Source organism: Capra hircus, chromosome 28 (genome assembly GCF_001704415.2).
Source record: "Capra hircus breed San Clemente chromosome 28, ASM170441v1, whole genome shotgun sequence".
NCBI lineage: Eukaryota > Metazoa > Chordata > Mammalia > Artiodactyla > Bovidae > Capra > Capra hircus.
In genome coordinates, this window is record NC_030835.1 from 13,549,144 (window position 1) to 13,570,930 (window position 21,787).

The window sequence follows — 21,787 nt, forward strand, 5'->3', positions numbered from 1 at the left end:
ATCTGTGAAGATGCTTTTTTTTCCTACATGCAAAGTTATTTAACCATCCACCGTGATATGGTGTGACCCACGCTGCTCTCTTTCTCTAATTAGTGCTACACCCATGGGGGCTAAGGTGTGAGGAAAGACCACACCTGGAGAGCCAGGTGTCACTCAGGGCTTCTGACCAGTATGTCATATTCAGAGTGAGGTAGCGTGGAACATGAAGCATCACTACTGCAATTCTTACCGAGACTTCTGAATCAAACACTACTTTTTTTTTTTTTTTAATATCCTAAAAAGAACATCTGCTAGGATCAAAATCCTAAGCTTACAACCTTTCCAAGCTTCATGAAAAAGTAAATTTCATTAATGCTACATTTTTCTTTCTGGAAAAGGAAATGCACTCTATGGATATATTTGCCCTAGTAGGAGCAGGCCTTTTCTCCAAAGAGATTATAGACATTATAGGAATCAAAACTAAGTAGGAGATTAGACCTACTTGCTAGAAAAACCCTTTAAACTCTGTTTCTGACATTTGAGATGTTTGATTAAGCGGCTTTCAGTGGAGACTTAGAGAAAGAGTTCTGAATGGTGCAAAAGCAGAAGCTATGTCCCTAAGGTAGAGACAGATTTTGGGTAGCATTACTTAACTCCAGCAGCAAGAGAAATATACTGTGTTTAAAGGCTGATCCAAGGGTATTGGGTCCAGAAAGACCAAAGTTCAGTCGCTAAGAAAAACATTTGAAAAAGTACCTAAAGACTTTTTCAAATGCTGTAATCATATAAAACAATCAGCAATTAGATTAAAATTCAAACACTAGAATCACCAGGTGCTTCTCCATTTGGCATCCAAGGTCTCCTGTAATCCCTATTTGATCAATCAGTTCAGTTCAGTTGCTCAGTCGTGTCCGACTCTTTGCGACCCCATGAATCGCAGCACACCAGGCCTCCCTGTCCATCACTTTGGAGTTCACTCAGACTCACGTCCATCAAGTCCGTGATGCCATCCAGCCATCTCATCCTCTGTTGTCCCTTTCTCCTCCTGCCCCCAAGCCCTCCCAGCATCAGAGTCTTTTCCAATGAGTCAACTCATTTTGCATGAGGTGGCCAAAGTACTGGAGCTTCAGCTTTAGCATCATTCCTTCCAAAGAAATCCCAGGGCTGATCTCCTTCAGAATGGACTGGTTGGATCTCCTTGCAGTCCAAGGGACTCTCAAGGGTCTTCTTCAACACCATAGTTCAAAAGCATCAATTCTTCAGCGCTCAATAGGGCTTCCCTATTCGATCAATGAGACACAAAGATAATGTTCTAAGCATGGCGTCTATTCATACGCTGCCCCTGCTTGAGGCAGGGGAGGAGCAATGGGGGTTGTCCTTCTACGGATCTACTGTACTTCCTCTGCAAGAGGCCAGAGCTTCTCTCCCTGTCAATGTTTCTGCTCCATCTCACTGCTAAAAAAGCCTGAAAATCCAGGATGAGTTTTAGGTTGCTATATTGTGATGTTTCTTGGTACTTTTAATCTCAATTTGGGCTGTTGACAATTTGATGACAGCTTTTTCTAAAATTACTAGAAGAAACTACCTTTCAGCAAATATCTCTGACTGGGCAAAACATTCAAGTTTTGTAACCAAGAGTAAAATAGTGATTTAAGTTTTATTTCCAGTTTTAGTCAAAGCAAAAATTGTGCGGCTTTAGTTCTGTTTTGCAGTCATCATTCTATGCCTAGCATTTAATTACTTTTCTGCTCAGTGTTCATTTATAAACTCAAGTCATGGAAAAGAATCCAGGAAGAGAACAATTTTGCAAACTATGCCTTTTGGTGAGACTTTCGTGGCTGGATGTTTGGGAAAACTGCTACAAACAAAGATTCTAAATACCAGTTCTTTGACTTGACTTTTAGCAAAATGAAGTCCATGTGATTTTTTTAATAGTGATGTTGAAAATTATGCTTAGAAGCTTGATTCAGAAAAGCACAATCATATGAAAGAAGTGGATAAAACAGTGTCTTAAATATGCACATTACCTGTCCCTGAATAAAGAACTACCCTTGAAGCTGAAACAATATACTCATAGTATATCAAGAATGAGATAATAGAAACATTAGTGGACATTTTAAAATAATGTTTTCTTTTCTGTGGATAAAGCAGATATGCCTAAAATGGGATCAGGAAAATTGGGGTAAATCAGACTCCTCAGAACTACAAATGATTCTCAAATCTTTAAGTACTTGGCAAATTTTCCAACCATCCGTGGCAAAAAATTACATTTTCACATTTTACTTTATGAATCTCCCTATTAGAGGATTTTTGTAACATCTACAATAAAATATTAGCATTCAGAATATCTGTCTCTAAATAAATAAAAATGTAATAAAAATGGACAAAAAAAAAAAAAAGACAATTCAAAGAAGAGAAAACCTGAGTGGCCAATAAATAAAAGAGAAGATGGTCAAATTCACTAGCCTTAAGAGCATTTCAGATTAAAACAAAGTACAATTTTTTGTTCATCATAGTTGGCAGACTTTTAAGTTTCATAATAAAGAGTGCCATAGAGAACCAAGGGCAACAAAACTCCTAACCTCTCATCTTTTGCCAGTGGGAATGTGCATTGGTTCAACCACTCAGGAGAGTTATTTAGCAATATCTAATGAAACTGAAAATTGGTACTGCAATTCCCTTTAAAGTATATACACTATGGAAAATTTTACTCAGGTCTGTAAGGTAGAACATAAAACAATGTTTATTGCAGCATTATTTACAACAGAACAAATGGGAAATAATTCAAATGTCTATCAATGAGGAAAATGGATAAATAAAATGTTGTATATTCATATGACAGAATAATATTTAGCACTTAAGAGCAATAAAGCTGATTTATAGATCTCAATTTGAATAGGTCTAAAAATTTAATGCAAAGTGAAAATGCAAGTCGCAAATGGTGAATGCAGTTTGATACTGTTTATGTAAATATGCAGTTCTTTGATCTCATGTGTACATGCAAAGATTTTAAAAAAATAAGAGTTAAATATTAAACTCATGAAAATGGTTGCCCCTACCAGAGAGCAGAGTAACAGAACTGGGCTAATGGAAAGTGGGGAGCTGAAATTTTACACGAAAGGTTTATTTCTTTCATTGAAACATAACACTTGAAAAGAAAATAACAACATATTAGAAAATACAAATCCTGTAGGGTAACTAAGCGTGCTTGTTATTTGTAAAACTTTTCTACATTTTTTGAATTTCTCAAAATTAAACATGAAAATTGAAAAAACAGGCTCCTATTTCTACCTAATCCATACATCTGATGTTGAAAACCCATAAGTAGAGGACACTATCTCTAACAGTTTTCCAGTACTTGCACAAAATGAATTAAGGCCATCTCTGGTTGGCTTTTTTTGGTGAAATATCCCAGTTCTAATTCTTCTTAAGTTACTGAATGTAACAACAGAATAGAAAAAGCTGATAAATAGCAATAAATATAAATTCCCTACTTCATGCCAAGGCTTAAAATGCTTATTCTACCTGGTAAGTCTTTCTACTTAAGATTGGCCAAAACATATGTAGGTTTTTGTACTTGTCTCCTACTCACAATTGGAGAGTTACTAATAATTTTTTAAACTCACATCAATAATGATAATGGTCACTAATATACTGTGCTCTGCAATTTCCATCATGCAGAAAGGAAGGTAGAACTTTGGCAACCTCACTGGAAAAGATTCAACGAAATACAGTAAAAGAGACTTGCAAAGTGAGAATTTCATTCCGCGGTTCCAGAAAACAAATGTCTTCTGATGAACTGTACAATTCAAGCCCCCTCCCATTGGGTGCATTCCACGGAAACCTGCATTCAGTGGATATGTCTGAATATCATGGATGCCCGGAAGGAACATGATACAGACCACAGGAGGAGATATTTGGCAGGCTTCAAAACAAGAAGGGGGCAGCTACAAAGTTGTTTAATAGCCATAAATCTCCAACTATTTTTCACAAAATACCATCTAAGACCAGAGCTCCACAACTCACTCCCCATCACTCAGCTCAAGTGGAGCGCTCTGGCATGCTCACTCACCCTTAAATCATACACTGCATAAAGTGATCCCAGGTCTGGGAAATTTGTCAGCCTCTTTCAAGTAAAAGCAATCTTTGCTTTTCATCACAATTCATTCCCTGAAACTGTGGTATAAAGCTGACTCTTCTAAAAACATTTATTTTCTCTCATAAGAAAAAGCGTCACTCATTTACTTATCAAGGATTTAATAACCACCTACTATATGCCAGGCCCTTTGCAGAGAATACCAAGAAAAATAAAATCAGGACCTTAGTTGCATTCACAATTCATCAAAAAAAAAAAAAAAAAAGAATCATGATTAATGCTGGTTAGTAAGAGTCACCAACTCATAGCCTGATTCCCCATATTTTGCATCATACAGAACTTTGACCCTAACCTCTATGATGACAGCTGAACACATGGATCAGTAATTACATTCTTGCTTGTTTCTTCATACTAACAGAGAGCTTTCAAGATTAACTCTATTAAATTTCTGAGATTAACTATACTATTAACCCCGGTACCCAACATGCTGCCAGAAATACAGAAAGATGTCAATGCGTAATGCTTGAATGAATAAAACATTTTAATGTCAAAGAGAAAACTATATACCATGATTATAATTCAACACAAAAGCATGAGCCAAGTTGCCAGAAGCAGAGGTAAAGACTCGACAGCATCTCAAGGATTAAAAGCCACAGAACCAGCCTAAAGATGGAGTCTTCCGACCTGCTCACAGGGAGAGGCGCCATGCCTTCCAGTGTGAAGACAGGAAGCCTCCACCATAGACGCAATGTGTTGGGAAGGTGGAGGAACAGGAATGACTGTATTCCTGTCCAGAGACAGAAGCCAACAAAAATGAGAGAAAAAAAAAGGGTAAAAAGGGATGAGGGTGAATCAGGAACCAAAGGACCAAGAAAGGATACAACCGGGCAAAAGGCAGAGTCAGATCAAGAGCCAGGCATTCTGCTGACTGAATGGTGCGGTGGGGGCGTAATTCAGAGCAGAAGTCTGAAGGGGCGGGTTGGGTGGAGGGCTGCACCAAAGGCTCTCTGGAATCAGGAAGCCCTTTGCAGGCAAAACCACCTCTCAGTTTGCCATTGTTTTTATCTGATCTAAAGGGGCTCTAGTTCTGCCAGTGCCTAAAAGGTCATTAGGCACAGAGCTGCAGTTCTGAGATGCTTATGGGAGAAAAAAGGAAAGAAGGACTATAGATTGGGCGTTTTGGGGACCTTTACACAAATAATCAAGTCATAGAACGTAAGAGTTGTAAAAGACCTTTTCAGTCATCAAGAGTAGTGGTTTCCAAAATATTTTAGCAGACATTTATATAATAAAAAAACCACCTAAATACTGAACATTATGGAAATAATCATAATTATTTACAGTAACCAAATATAAACTAAATATGCTAAATTTTTATTACACAATAGTAAGTGAACACAGTAAATATAAGAATAGTATTGATATATCTGTTGCTATTTTTAACATAATATTTGCAAGGGGTAAAAGGGTAAAAGTTAATAGGCAAAGATGGAAAGATTTTTGTGAACAATGTGATTTGCAATGATTTGATTTTTAAACTTTATTTAATTGTGCCATTGCTTTTGGTGGTTTAAAATATCTAAAAATTAAAACCCTACCAGGGCTAATGTGAAACAACACACTTTTCATCAAGTATCCCCTGAGAAATCTGTATGCAGGTCAAGAAGCAACAGTTAGAACTGGACATGGAACAAAAGACTAGTTCCAAATCGGGAAAGCAGTATGTCAAGATTGTATATTGTCACCCTACTTATTTAATTTATATGCAGAGTACATCATGAGAAACACTGGACTGGATGAAGTGAAAGCTGGAATCAAGATTGCCGAGAATACTATCAATAACCTCAGATATGCAGAGGACACCACCCTTATGGCAGAAGGCAAAGAAGAACTAAAGAGCCTCTTGATGAATGCGAAAGAGGAGAGTGAAAAAGTTGGCTTAAAACTCAACATTCAGAAAACTAAGATTAGGGCAACTAGTCGCATCAGCTCATGGCAAATAAATGGGGAAACAATGGAAACAGTGACAGACTTTATATTTTGAGGCTCCAAAATCACTGCATATGGTGACTGAAGGCACAAAATTAAAAGACGCTTGTTCCTTGGAAGAAAAGCTATGACCAATCTAAAGAGCATACTAAAAAGCAAAGACATTACTTTGCCAACAAAGGTCCATCTAGTCAAAGCTATGGTTTTTCCAATAGTCATGTATGGATGTGAGAATTGGACTATAAAGAAATATGAGCACTGAAGAATTGATGCTTCTGAACTGCAGTGTTGGAGAAGACCCTTCAGTGTCCCTTGGACTTCTAGGTGATCCAACCAGTCCATCCTAAAGGAAATCAGTCCTGAATATTCAATGGAAGGACAGATGCTGAAGCTGAAACTCCAATACTGTGGCCACCTGATGCAAAGAACTGACTCACTAGAAAAGACTCTGATGCTGGGAAAGATTGAAGACAGGAGGAAAAGGGGACAACAGAGGATGAGGTGGTTGGATGGCATCACCGACTCAATGGACATGAGTTTGAGCAAGCTCTGGGAGTTGGTGATGGACAGGGAAGCCTGGTGTGCTGCAGTCCATGGGGTCACAAAGAGTCAGACACGACTGGGTGACTGGACTGAACTGAATTGATCTTTCCAATCCCTCCCATCAGAGGACAAGGAGACGTGACAGAAGGAGGGGGCATAGGAGTTAAGGAGGAAGGAGAAGGGGGCAGAAAAGAAAGGGGGCATGGAGTGGGATAGGAACAAATGTTTCCTAAATGCTTTGTGAGTCTAATGGTTTCCCACTGTATGCGTATATCCTATTACTACTCTCATCCGCAAAAAGAGAAAATTGAGACCCAGAAAGTATAAGTCACATGCCCAAGGCCATACAGTTCTAAAATCTACAGTGGGATTAAAAACCAAGTCAGCCTGATTCTCAGACTCCAAGGAGTTTCGCCAGTTCCACACCTTCCCGGCAGCAGAGACCCCAGGTCTTTGCGATGCTCCTCTCCTGGCCACTGCTCCACCTTGCCTCCTGCTACTGTCAATGGCGCTCTTGTCTGGCCTCTTTTGCAGGACTGTCAAATTCCTGGGTGCAGGGACCAAGATCTGTGTTAATAGTGAATGCCTTGCAGCTCCTAACAAACCAACCTCTCCAAGCATTAAGAAAGGATTATCAAGTGAGAAAGAATTTACTAATACTTTGGGTAATTATTAAGGTAGAACATCCTATCTTTAAAGAAACAGTCATCTTTGTCCACAGAAATATGATAGAGTACAAGTTAATACTTTGCTGCTAATCATTAATCCTTGCAGAGGATTTAGTTTGTGTCATATGTTCAAACAGAATGTAATATATTACAACCCCTACGTAATGAGTGTCTATATATGATTATGTATACGTGTCACATTTCTTGAGCACTCTTTATATGGAGTCATTTTAAGCACACTCTTTCATTTAACTATCTCAACAACCTTAAGATAGAAATATCATTATTACTATCATTTTATAAGTAAGACAGTTGGGATTTAGAGAGATTAAACAACTTGCCTGAGAGCATTCAGCTAGTATATGGAGAATTTAGAATTCCAACTAACACAGCTTGATTTCACAGCCTGAATCCCAACCATTCTGCAATGAATTTGATGTTCAAAGGTACTTAGAGAAGAAAACCTTCTTGGGTTTAGCACATATACTAAGATAAGCAATACATTTCTAGTGCTAGTGCTTTTGCAATCCTATGGACCTTAGCTGACCAGGCTCCTCTGTTCATGGGACTCTCCAGGCAAGGATACTGGAGTGGGTTGCCATGTCCTCCTCCAGAGGATCCCCCAACCCAGAGATAGAATGGTGTCTATGGTCAACCTGTACCAGCTCACAAAAGCCAATGGTTAACTTTTCAGGAATGCCATATTTAAGTTGATAAACACAGTTGTTATTTAAAATTCATTTATATATACTTGTGATTGGATAAATAATATTAAAAGTAAAGGAAATATATATCCAAACTCAGTACTTTCTGTTTTATAAACTTTACTACTACTTATGCTCTGGAAATTATTCATGTTTATTATATTAACATAGCAGAAATACTATATAATACATAGCACTTCATAGCTCTTCCCAACTCTTCAGTGATGTGACTTTGGTAGCCTGACATCAGCCATGATGGAAGTATTTACAGCAAAAATTGGCAAATGCTACAAATTAGTGATTAATTATCTTATTGATTTTTTAAACTTAAGAAAATGATGGGAAAATGTGAATTATTCAGATTAAACTTAAAGGTTATGTTGTGTCGATAGCCATTACATTGTGAATAGCACCAAAAGTTGAGGATATATTTTTCAAATATTCAAAAACTATTATCTGACTCAGTAAAGAAGTTGCTCATGCCATTCACAAAAGAGTGAGGTTCTGACATAGTAAGAAAAGAATCAATTGCAACCTTATATTGGCAACAGATATGAAAGTTTGGCCAAAATAACCAAAAATATTTGGTAAGACTGCATTAGATGACTAGAATTTATAACCAAAAGGATTATATATTTAATTTTATTTGTAAGCTGTGTACTACTCAACCTTTATATACATCAAATTACAAAAAGCTATGTACATGTATATATGCATAATTTTTTTCCAAAGGCCTGCTTGTTAAACATTCCCAGCATACCACTGTCTCTCTCTCTCTCTCTCTCTCTATATATATATATATATATATATATATATATAAAAATAACATTTATTATATAACATCTAAGGTATGTTTGGTGCTAAAAGGATAGTAAGAAAAAACTAACTAAGCTTCAAAGATTCTGTCAACTTATTTACAATTTGGATATCCTCTACTTCTCATTTTCCTGTGCTCTGATGCCTTACTGACTAAGACTTCGATCCACACACCATCCTCTGTATGACCTCGGACAATAAACTCTTTAAAGCTATACTTTCCTTCACTGTAAAATGATAATGACAAAAAGAATCATTATAATGATGATAGTTTAAAATTTATAACACTTACTTGTGCTTACTTTGTGTCTGAAACTACGCTAAACACATTCCGCATATTAATTTATTCAGTCTTTACAACAGTTCCATGAGGCAGTTCTAAATCCCATTCCTATTTTACAGATGAGGAAAACTGAGGCCCAAGGAAATTAAATAGGTTCTTGGATTACTAGTATGTAACAAAGCTGGGCCACAAAACCAGGCAGCAGTCCTTACTGCCTTAATCATGATGCTATATGACCTTTCTTCACATTAAAGGCAAAGAGTAATGTAAGAAACAAAGATCTTAGCATTGCTCATTAAATATCAACTATACTTATTTTTACTTTAATTTTGTATAACATCTTACTTCTTCAACTAGATTTAAGTGTCTTGAAAGGTAGGGCAAAGGTCTTATGGCTTCTCCTACCCTTCGTAGTATCTCCAACAGGGACATACACACAATATGTAATCAATTATCTGTACATGAATGGACTCTCCCCCTTACTTGTCAAACAGAAAGGCACTCCCGAGATTCCTTCTGTGGACAAAAGTCATGAGATCTTTAGCTAGTTACAATCTGGATTCATCCATAGCTTCCCTGCATTACTGTGATGGCCCGTCTTTAGTAAATAACAACATATGGCATTTCTCATCTGGCTTTGCAAGGCTGTCTTAGAAATAATATTATGTCATGGTATTCCAACAAGGTTGATTTATTTTGGCTTAAAAGAAGGAACTTGCCTCATGTGTCTCTCTTCCTCTCAGAGAGCTTTTTTTTTTTTTTTTCCTAAATTCTCAAGGGCTGCAGGTCAAGTTCTGTCCTTGGAACTAAAGTAGTTTTCCAAAACGAGGTGGAGCCAGGTCTGTCTAGCCGGGCCAGTTCTGCTGTCAGTGCCTTTCCCAAATACATCAGACCCTCTGCTTGTAAAAATAAATTGATACCAATGCAAGAAATTTATTAGGAGATGACAGCCTGGTTCATAATGGAAATATGGAGAAAACACCATCCCTCAAAACTGACAGTGTATCCATCACGCCTCAGATTCCTGAGATAGAGGCAGACACTGTCACATACAATGCACTGAGGATACATCTTCTTGGATTTCCTTATTGACAGGAAACTCTGAAATAATCCAGAAGAAGGAAGGGACTTGTGTTGCCCTTAATGTGCTTGGCCATAAATTTTTAGTATTAACAGAAGAAACATGTGGCCAAGGAAATGAATGATGGGGAAATCAAGAGGCCTGGAATTCTCGAACGGCCCCTTCTTTTCTCTGGGGGGTGATGAACTGGGACAGGGGTCAGAGAAGGTTCCTGCACTGCTGTGAGGGACATCAATACCCTGTTATGTGTAAGCAAAGCCAACAGGTGGCAGGGCACCACTGCAGACGCCACCGTTGGCCCAGCCTCAGGTCTGTGATCAGGTCACCTTGCCTTGCCAGCTTCTCATTGGTGGTTATTTCCCTTAGCTTGTTATTTGTATTGATAAACTTGAGACAATTTAGGAGGGCCATTTTAATTAGGAATAAATGTGAGGATATTCATGGGGATCACTAGAGGCCTGATCTTGGCAGGCTTAATGAGGTGACCTATCCAACCCCATATGAAATAATTGTGTATTGTATTAAAAGTCGCTTTGGAAAGTAAACTCGTGGTACTAAATTAGAATGAAATGAACATGGTATTAAGGGGAAAAAAATTCACTGCCAATTTTATTGGGGCCTTAAAATATTTATGTTCTAAACTTGCATTCTTTGGAGATTTGCTGAGTGTTGCTATAACCAAGAAACTTCTTAATGAGATACATGCATATTTTTTAAATTTACTGATCTTTTTGAGCAAAAAATAGAAAGTCATAAATGTGAAACGGAAACCTAAAGAAGGTAAGTACAGCCTTAATGGTCTTATATTCTTAATTCGCTCTTCATATTGGAAAAGAAATAAAAACATGGGAAATTTTATTTAAACGTGAGTAATACACAAGGCATCTTTCGTGTCACTTTCTACTTGATTACGGCACAGGGACACCAGCATGAATGTGATATCTCAAGTAAACTTCAGTTTTCCTGCATTCATTGCGTTGTATGGATAAAAACAGGATACGAGCGCTCTTGGGTTACTTAAGCACAGTCAAACACAGGGTTTTGATCCACTGCCCAAAATAAACCCCTAAGAACAGCAGGGAAATAAATTACATGCCCTTATTCACAGGTAAGGGGGTATGAAAAAACACAGAAATACTGAACCCTTCTTTAAATGCTCTCATCCTGTGAAAGAGGCAAAAGAACTGCTAATTGTTCACATTGGTTTCGGCCAGTCTTCCTGGTTCCCTGTCTCCAAAAAGACCTAAAACTCTGTTGACTTTGCATGTCCAAATTAAATATATCTGTGTTTCCTTTTGCTTTCTATCTAAGCGCGTGCCAGCATGACTTAACATTCATCCAGAGTTTATTTCAATATTAGTGGAAAACAAGTCATTTTTCAGTTTAATGAATAGCATCAGTGTCTGACTTTAAACCAAAAATGTGATCTTAAACTTGATGGATCTCACCAGAAGGCACATTTTCAAATTATTTTTCTATTGGAGGTTATGAAAATGGCTTCCCAAATTATTGTGACAGCTGTGAGGGGGAAGCCCACATCACAGATAGGGCAGCTTAAAATAAAACTCAGACTGAAAAGAATGGGAGTTTCATTTGAGAAATAAGAAAAAGCGAATGGAGAAAAAAGCATGAACCACATGGGAAGAGAGAAAAATACCTCCTTTGAGCTTTAGGCAACAGGAGAGAAGAGTCATGCGAAACAGTTGAAATTCCCATACTTTTTTGTTACTACCATTTTTGTTTCCAAATCATTCTAAATTGGGAAGGTGAAGGCTGAGCATTACTGATTCAAAAAAACTCCAAGAGGACATCTGATATTTCTTCCTTATTAAGGATGATGGAGTACAATTGATGTGCCTGGTGCTTGGCCAATTCCAGCTTTTTGAGAATGCTGCTTAATGTGCGGACATTATTTTTGGACTACTGAACGCCAGAAAATAACGAGCTGGCATTCAGCTTTGGTGAATAAGGCTCTGAATTTTCATCTAAAAGCAGTTTTGAGTTATTGCTGTAGATAAGGTGTAACTGTGCAAGGGAATTTTATCCATGTTTCTCCCATGAATCATAAATGAGGAAAAAAATTACTGTCTAAATTGCACTTAAAAGGAATAAAGTCTTTTCATGTCATACATGATTTATCAAAATGATCTCATTTTAAGGGAACTGTGGTGTATCTTGATTAATCACATTAGGGAGCGTGATGAATGGCCTCTTTAATGGTAACACAGGATTTATTGGCAACATCCCGACTTGAACCAGAAGGGTAAGAAGTAAAATATACAATAGATAGCTAATGCAGATAGGGTGTCACTAATGCTCTGACTTGTTTTAAGACTATACAGGGAGCCTTCGTTTCAGGACATTCTGAAGCTGCCAGGTGGTGGAGAGCAAACTTGGGTGAGCCATGATTACACTGTAACCCTTCCCTAACCTGTTGCAACCCATATACAATGGTCCACTCTACTGGGCCGTAAAGAGAAGGCGTGTGTGAAATCTGGACAAATCACGGAAATTCCTACTAGGAAGAGGTGGACGCTGCCTTTTGAGATCAGTGGCCCCCACCCTTTTCGCCCTATTTCAATATCCTCCTTCACATTTCGCTTTAATATCCTAAATGCCTTTTTTTTTCCAGCCTTCTCTAGTCTGTTCCCACTAATTTCCTCTAAGGCTGACAGATCAGAGGCTTTCCTCGAACTGTTCCTTTTAGAGCTGAGGAGCCCTCCTCGTAATCCTGCTGCTTGTCTGCAATTAATCCTTCCAGTTGCCACATTATTAACACCACCACCCACAGACAGAGGAAGCCCTGACCCACTGGACACTGGCTCCCGACTGAAGCTTCAAAGGTGCCAATCACACCCTAGTCAGAAAGGTGCCTGCTGTCAGCATCAGAGCTTGCCATTCTCTCCTCCCCGCTGATCAAACATTCTTCCTCAGAAGATTAATTCAGAGTCTCCGCCCATTTCCTCCCAGATCCTCTTTCCCTTTTTGGTTTACCCAACGATCCATCTTTACTTGGAAAAGGGAAGCCACGGATAATGGAAGCCCTTTCAAAACAAAAGCTGGGCAAAGGCAAATTTAAGTCCCAGCTGTTATCAACTTTTTTTTTTTTTAACTCATTTAAACACCTTAAGGCAGTGAGGATTAGGGCCTGGCCTGAAATGCCATTCTTTGATCAAAGACCCCAAGACTTTACACAAACATAATAACAAGGCAATGGATGCCCCTCTGAAGGCTGAATTGATTTGTTTGACTGCAGTGCTGGGATGAGTTAGAAGAGCTGCACACTCGGTCCCCCAACTCTCAACATATTTATATCACCAGGCCAAGTGACTTAGATATTATGTATTTTCTTACATCTTAACTGGAGCAAAGTCATCTGCACATTCAGATGTACCTGTGGGGAGAGGGAACAATGAGAAGGGAATGGTGAGCAGTGTGGGTGCTGACTACAGCCTGTTCCATCTTGGGGCAGGAAGCAGAGGTTTAGGCTCCAGAAAGGGAGGTGAGAAAGAAGCAGCTCCATGTTCTCTGATGTAGAGTCAAAGTGCAGGTTCTTCTCTGCAGAGAGCCTTTGTTTACATTACCCAATGCTACTGGAATCTTCCCCAGTCATAGTTACCAGTCCCTATCTATCAAAGGGGTCTTAATAGAAGAAATCAGCAGGACCTTCCATAAAACTCATTCACCAGATTCCTCACCATCTATGATTCCTCACCATCTATCCAGGTCTTTTAGGACCAGAGGACAGGACTGACTCAGAATAAAATCTTTAAGAACGTCTTTGGAGATGGTCAGATAACAAATTCTCATATTGAATCATGGCTCAGCAGGTTCTACACTTGCTGTACATATCTAGAAGTAACTAGTTTTGAAGTTGCATAATAAAGAACATATTTAGTGTGAAGACTGAAGGAACAACTGAAAACCAATATTCAAGCTTATGAAGATGTCTTTATAAAGAGGTTTTTGTCTTTGGATTTTTGTGGTTGAAAGAGTAGTTTGTTATTCACACTACAGAGAGACTGTCAGAAAATGAGATTACAGTCATATATAATTAAGAATTCTTGGTTCATATGACTATGTTAGGGCAACTGACTACAAATTTCCACAGTAGGTTACAGAATCTCCCTTGTTGAACAGTTCAGAAAGAAAAGATTACCTTTTTGACCCTAAATGAAACAATCCAACTCAAAGTTCTTCAGGAAAGTAAATGGAGAAGACAGACTTTATCACACAGTGCAAAGGTCCATAGTATCACACATGGTTGGAGCCAGGCACTCAAACTTATCACTGGGGTTTCCTATCTCTTAGCTTTGTTCTCCTCCATGCCAGCTTCAGTTTCTCCACATGGTGACTTACCAGGCGCTTCAGATTTACATGAGACCATCTTCAAAGACAACAGAAAGAAATTCTGCTGCCTGAAAGTTCCAAGCAAAATCTGGGAATCCATGGCCTTGTTGGGTTACACGCTTATCCCTGAATGAACCTCTGTGGCCAGAGGAAAAGGAACACTACTTAACTGAACCTGGATCTTGGTCCAGTTTGAGCGCTGGGGCAATAACTGGCCCACACAGAGCACCACAGATTAAGAGTAGATTCCTCAAAGATAAACGTGTTCAAGAATACAGTGTAATGGACACCATATAGGTCCAAAGAGCAAATTCTCCTTCAAAAGCAGACAACTTCCTACATCAATATTTTGTAGCCCCTCACTACATACTCGAGACATCACCATCTTCGGGCAAAACTGAACCCACTATCCAATAGTGAAATTCTGAGTCACAACCAACAAAAGAACTCCAGAAAATTCCAGAAAATTCTCCCCATAAGGTCTTTTAGATATCACATATTTTAAATTTTTCAGGCTTTCAACTGGCACCAAAGAGCTTTAAAATAATATATATATATATATATATATATATTTTTTTTTTTTTTTTTTTTTAAGAAGTCTGGTATCCCACAGAAGATTTTAAAAAGCTACAGTAATCTAAACAACATGTAGAAAGGGCCAGAGACAGCTGCTGGGGTCATAGTGCAACACGGAAAAAGGAGACCAAAAGCACAGACTGAGAATGAGCATGGACCTTTGGAATAAGGACAGCCCTCCTCCACTCACCATCTCCTTACACATTTGCATGTCAGGAGGATAAAATCAGTCCAATATTTCCTATATAAGTCAGGAATTACAGATTTAATTTCTAGTTAGTATGCATCTAGTAGCTATTGGCCCTGGTCACTGGGATGAGACATTATTTCCATTTTTGTCCCCATGTAGAACAGATAACATCACAAAAGAATAGATGACCAGTTTCAAAGAGTAGTGTAGAGAAGTACTCCAGGAATGACATTCTAAAAAGTCTCTATCCTAAACTACATTAATCTCAGATGTCTGGGAAGTAAATTCTTATTATCTTTCTTATTTTTCCAAAGGCATTTTCCTGTGAGTCTATCACTCAGCCCTCTTGTTAGCTCTTTCTAAAGTTTGTGTTGAGGGTGCTTGCCCTGAACGCACCAAAGAATTCAGGCTCGTTGCTGTCTTAGGGGAGGACACTACATTCTGGGCAGCACGAGTGATTCCCTGAAGATCTCTGTTATATGTAAAACTGGGACCTTGGCAGGCTAAGAACTGGCTACTACATTAGAGTTTTATACTCTCCTAAAGACCCAAAGGAAGCAGGCAGGATGCTTTTCTTAAAAATTCAACAATACCCACTATAGCGACCAAAGTGGGATACATTTGAATGGTTCTTCTGTTAGGCTACTAAATGTCTTCTTGGCTATTGCCCACATGCTCTGAATGTCTATACCAGGTCAACTGAAAATCTGAAAAACCATGTATCTTGGATGCTGATATTTAGCATCTGTGTGTACAGATGTATCCATGTATGGGAACTGCGGAGGACAGTATAAGTTTATAAAAGGCTTCAAGTTCCAAACACAGTCTTTCTTTGTAAAGTTAATATTAATTGCCCATTTGTGAACCTTTCTACATGAGAATTTCATTTTGTCTTATGTTATCACAAGTAGCAGAAAACAGATGCCCATCTATTCAGAACACCCAAGAACACTGAACACTCATTACTTTCTAGATGTGAACATGTTACCTCTACATTATTAAATATTAACTTTCTCAATACTCATGCATTAGATTATAAAATCCAGTTGCTATAGCAGAATGGAGCCAAGAAAAATAATGAAAAATGGTTTAATGGATGCAAAGTCATTTGTGAAATAACCTCTAAACATCATTATTCCCTTCTCTTTTTTATTTCAAAATTATCTAATAGTCATTCACAGAGCTACTCATGATAAAGCCCCTTTCTTGTTTTATGCTATCCATAACTGTTGACATCAAAAGTTTCATTCATCTAAACATGTACGTGTTTAGATAAGAGATTCCAGACTCAAATACATGAGAGAGTACTACATGGAAAATGACTAACCAAGTGTCATAATAAGTAAGTCTTAGGTCCTATGCAATATTTCTAGTTATTCTAGCAGCCTCTTCTCCCTGCGGCCAAAGGAAAATGCAAAACTGACTCAGAGCCTATTTCCTAAAGAAACAGACCCACAAGCCTCTAAAATATTAGTTGAAGGACTAAGATTTGAAGGACTAAGACTACACTGGAACACAATGTGGTCGAGCAGGATTCAGCCATCAACAAGATATACATGAAGCTCCCTGAGTGGTAAACTTCATTCTGGATATATGAATACTTAGGAGGGTCCAAATGGCAAAAATGAAAAATAAAAGGAAATGAGACTAGTCAAAAAGGAAGGGGAAAAAATAAAAACGGAAGAAGAAGAAAAGATGCTTGGGTGTTATTTCTCAAATGAGAAATCCAGCAAACCATTTTCCACCATTTTTCTTAACTCCATCATACTGTATCAACTATACTTTGTACCATTTACAAGACAGCAAGTATGTTTCACAAACCCTTTTTCCCTTTTCTCCCATCTAGGATTCCTATGATTCTAAAAGACAATCACAGCCGCCTCCAGGTCCTGAGTTTATCCTGCAACCTCACATTTGTAACCAGTTCTCAGAAAAGTTAATGACACTGTGGTAAGGTGCAACCTGGATGATTACAAAGGGCCGAGAAGACTCCTGAAAGATTCAGTGGGGAATGTGGGCTATGGTTTAGCTGGTATGAAGCGAATTTCACTGGATTTTCTAAAATCAGTCCCTCCTCCTCCCATCCTCACCTCTACCAGAGAATTTCTACAGACTTCAATTACTTGAGCAATCCTGTTTTAGAGAAGACACAATTCCTGGCAAGGATACATAATGTTCTACCCAAAGTGACCATCCTTAGACCATCTTTGTAAAATCCAGAATTTGATCACGCCTCCTTTCTGCTTAAAAACCACGTTTTGATTTACCTTGTTTTGCGGATAAGTGAAAATCACCACTTGCTGCCCAAAAGGCCCTCTGCCCTGACCCTGGCCTACTTCTCCCACCCACCTTTCCCTTTATTCCTCTGTGAGCCAGCACTTGACCTTCCCGTTCCTTCAGTGTGCCAGGCCCCATCCTGCTCAAAATCTTTGCACAAGCTTGATGTTTCTTCCCAATCTCTTCCCTCTCAAGACTTAGTCTAGTTAACCTCTTACCTTTCAATTATCAACTCATGTATCACTACATCAAAAAGATTTCTCTGACCTTAACTTTACACATACTTCCAAGGACCCCATATTTCTTTTGGGGGAACATATCATAGTTTGTAATTATATCTTATTAGAATATTTGAGTGATGTTCCTAAACACTTTGCTCCTTGAGGGCAGTATCCCACACCTCCTAAAAGCCTGGCACAAGGCAGCCTGTCAATATATACTTGGATGGTGAAATAAAATAATTTAAAACAACGAACAAACAACATACCCCAAGCTCTAAGAATTGAGGGTAACAATAGCACATATCTTCCCAGATTAAGTTACTCTCCACACTGCCCTCTGAGGTGACCTTCTCCGTTACAAACAGAACTCCCAAAAGTAAGGCAAGATAGTACTCGCAGCTGCCCCTGCCCCGCAGAGCTGGTACTTTCCACACGCATGCGCATTTCAAGCAGAGCCCTGGTGATTCCACATTCATGGAAGGACTTTAAGTTACAAGGCACCAAAGGTAGTTCAGAACAAACAAAGAAAACCTCTTTCCTGTACTTCACACCAGCCTACCAATGAAAAGCCCAAAACATGGACCAGCAGCTTCCAAGATGTACTCAAGCGACATCAGTCAGGGATTTGGAATTGCTCAGGAGGGAACTTGGGGCTTCCCTGGTGGGTCGAATGGTTAAGAATCTGCCTGCAGCGCAGGAAACGTGGGTTTGATCCTTGGGTTGGGAAGATCCCCTGAAGAAGGGAATGGAGAAGAATACTCCAGTATTCTTGCCTGGAAAATTCCACGAACAGAGAAGTCCAGTAGGCTACAGTCCATGGGTTCTCGGAGTCAGACATAACTGAGAAGCTACGACCACAGGAGGGAGCCTGGGTCTGAATGGTCCCAGGTAGCACCTTTCTCAGCTTCTTTTGTCATACCTGTCTCTATCCCTCAATTAATGTGTGTGTTTTTTTAAACCTTTTCCCCTAATGAATGAGTAATACAATAGGTTAATCTGAATAAAGACAAGGACTTCTGGCGTGCAGGGGAGCCTCTGTGATCACGATCCTCCTGCTCCTACAGTGCCTGCAGGAAAGGGCTGAGAAGGCCAGAGAAAGCTGCCCTAGTACGGAGCTATCTTCAGGACAGAAATCTGAGTTGTAGTGCGGCTGCCTGTCACAGGGCTCCGTTGGCAGAAGGGGGTGCTGCGGTGTAACCTATTTGGGATGCAAATAGAGTGCTTCAGAGCTGCGGATTAGAGAGCTGCTGCTGCCAGCCGGTCCTCAGCAGTCCCAAATGTCGCCTCCTTGCTCGTCACTGATCACTGCAGGTCATTAATAGAGCTCAGAGTGGTGTTACTAAATGTGAGCATCTAATAAACCAAAGGGAGGAAAAAAAAAAAAAAAACCTAATAACTAAAAGAAACAAAACAAAGATGTGGCAATCCCACGCCAAGGAAATTCACCTCAGTCAGATCAATGGACAATTGTTTATTCAAGATCACTGGAGTTAACAGTTTTATTAACTTTAAAGTGGCAACTATGTACCACAGACTTATTACCCAGTAAATGAGAGAGAGAGGAGATGGAGAAGCAGCAGCAGAAGAGGAAGAAGGAGAAAAGGAAGGAGGAAGGGAGGGGAGAATTAAGGTCCTCTCCTATGTACCCATGTGGGGGCTTCCTAGGCGGCACAGTGGTAAAGAGTCCACCTGCCAAAGCAAGAGACAAGGACTTGATCCTTAGGTTGGGAAAAACCCACTGGAGAAGGAAATGACAACCCACTCTAGTATTCTGGCTTGGAAAATTCTTGCATGGACAGAGGAGCCTGGCAGGCTACAGTCCATGGGGTCACAAAGAGTTGGACACGACTGAGCATGTATATACTTCCATGTGCCCACGTACAACAAGAAAGAAAGAGTACTAAAGAAAAGGCGAGCGCTGGAGGGCCATCTCCCCTCCTCTTCCTTGAACCTCCTCAGAACTGGAAGCGAAGAATCAGAACAAAACTTGCAGTTTCATAACACCAAGCCAGCTGGTCCTTCTGCTCTATTTTCTGACCGAATCAGGTACTCATCAGGCCCAGCGAGTTTTCCTCTTTCCCCTTGACTCCAGCCAATTCCTGTTTTCTTCAATTGGAGCTCCCTAAGACTCATCAAAAACACAATTTAATTACATCTCAAAAAAAAAAAAAAAAAAAAAAGGGAGGAGTGTAAACATGACTCCTTTTTATCTCCTGATACATCTGGACAAGCAGACAATGTGCTAAAACAAAATAAATCTGCCCTGACAGTCACATCAAAGAGTTCAGCGAGGGGCTTGCAGCTACTTAAAGCACAGGAATGCTGTTGCCAAGCACCAGCCCACAACTTATCCATCCCTGCAAGAAATGCCTTTTTCTTTCTTTCTGGGAGGAGATGAGGAAAGTTGGAGAGTGGGAACCAGACTGCAAAAGGAGATTGGGGATTTTCAGGGATTTTAAAGCTTAAAATAAATTGTGTGAAGAAAAGAGGGTTTGTGTATTGTGTTTTCTTTTTGACACACTGTTTATATTTTTATAAACCCTCTAGAAAGCATTATTAGGACTCACAGAAACAGGCAATCGCACAAACTCTCCTATACAAATTTGCACCATGTCTCACTGTGGATTTCTCGAAGAAGAGTCGAAGGCTAGCTGAGGGGTCTGAGGAAATATCTCTGATTCACCAAAACCAAGACTGAAAAATCTTTAAGTCACCGTAATAATCAATCATCCAGCAATACAAACCACAACCATTTTTTCTAAAAGGCAGGAAATGGAACATCTACCCCAGTAAATACAACACAAAAGAGAACAGAACAACCCCTCCCCCCCACCACCACCAAAAGAAACCAAGTGTGAACTGCCACGTATAATGAAATAAATCTAGCCAGACGACCCGAAATACACATCCAGTCTCCCAACTCAAGTTTTCATAGTAAAACGTAAAGTGGAGCTGACCCTGAAATCTGGCCAACACCTCCAGTCTTTTCTCTCCACCACCCCCTGGGAAGGGACCAAAACAGATGCTGTGAAATTCAGTCTGATCTTCATCCCATATGCTGGTTCTCAAGAGGGAATACCAGGGAGATTTTTCTTTTCCCATGAACAAATCCTCAGGTGGGAAACTTTGCCCCACTTCTCCCCTCCAGCAAACCTACTAAATTTAGTTATGCTAGGAAATACGCACTAAACATGAAATGGCGTTGCTGAGAAGTATGTTCCATGAGGACCTGAAGGCACTCTGGAAGGAAAACAAAACAGCCAGTTCAAAATAACCCACTAGTCCTCAATCAGCACCAGATACCACCAGAGAGATTTTGCCTTTGCAACAGAGGGGCTCAAAATATGCAGAGACGTTATGCTGGCCTAGGGAAGTCAAGGGCACTTTATGTCAACAACTTGCTATTTTCTTTTCTTGGATCAAAGGAAACAAATTCTGAAACTCCTATGATCCCCACACAGGATAACTATCAACACGATGAACAATTACCAAGTCTGTGATATTGCACAAATAAATAACACTTACCATTATCTCTAGCACGATCATATTTATTAAACAGTGATGGAGAGAAGCAGTAACCATTTTTATTGTCCCGTATAGCTCCTATTTTCTAATTAAACAAAAGGTTATTTCTACTGTTAACATAGCCATTTGTCTAAGTTGGGTCTTACATAATACTTTTTGCCAAGCATGACAGAATATAAGCAATTATGTTCTGTGGTGGTTTTGTTTGGGTCTTTTTTTTTTCCCCCTTTTTTTTTGACTTTTAATTTTGTATGCTGAGTTGCTACTTAAAGAGCTCTGTCGGTTCATAATCAAAGCAAGAGGCCATTGTGTGGAGAATTCATAAATAAACTTTGGCAATTTTTCCTAAAACATGATGAAGCAAGCACTTGGTCCTACCCTTTAGATTCAATCCAAGGGCAATGGTCTGTATTATTAAAGATATAGGTCAAGCCAGCTTGCGCTTCTGTGTCCTGTGGGATGTTTTAGAAGCTGCTGTCACATTACAGA

The 21,787-nt window shown here is 39.3% G+C and overlaps 1 protein-coding gene across 1 annotated transcript in view; it reads right to left on the bottom strand.

Moving 5' to 3' along the window:
• Positions 1 to 21,787, bottom strand: part of C28H10orf11 (chromosome 28 C10orf11 homolog) — a 1,150,860-nt gene that overhangs the window by 224,453 nt on the left and 904,620 nt on the right. The window lies entirely within an intron of this gene.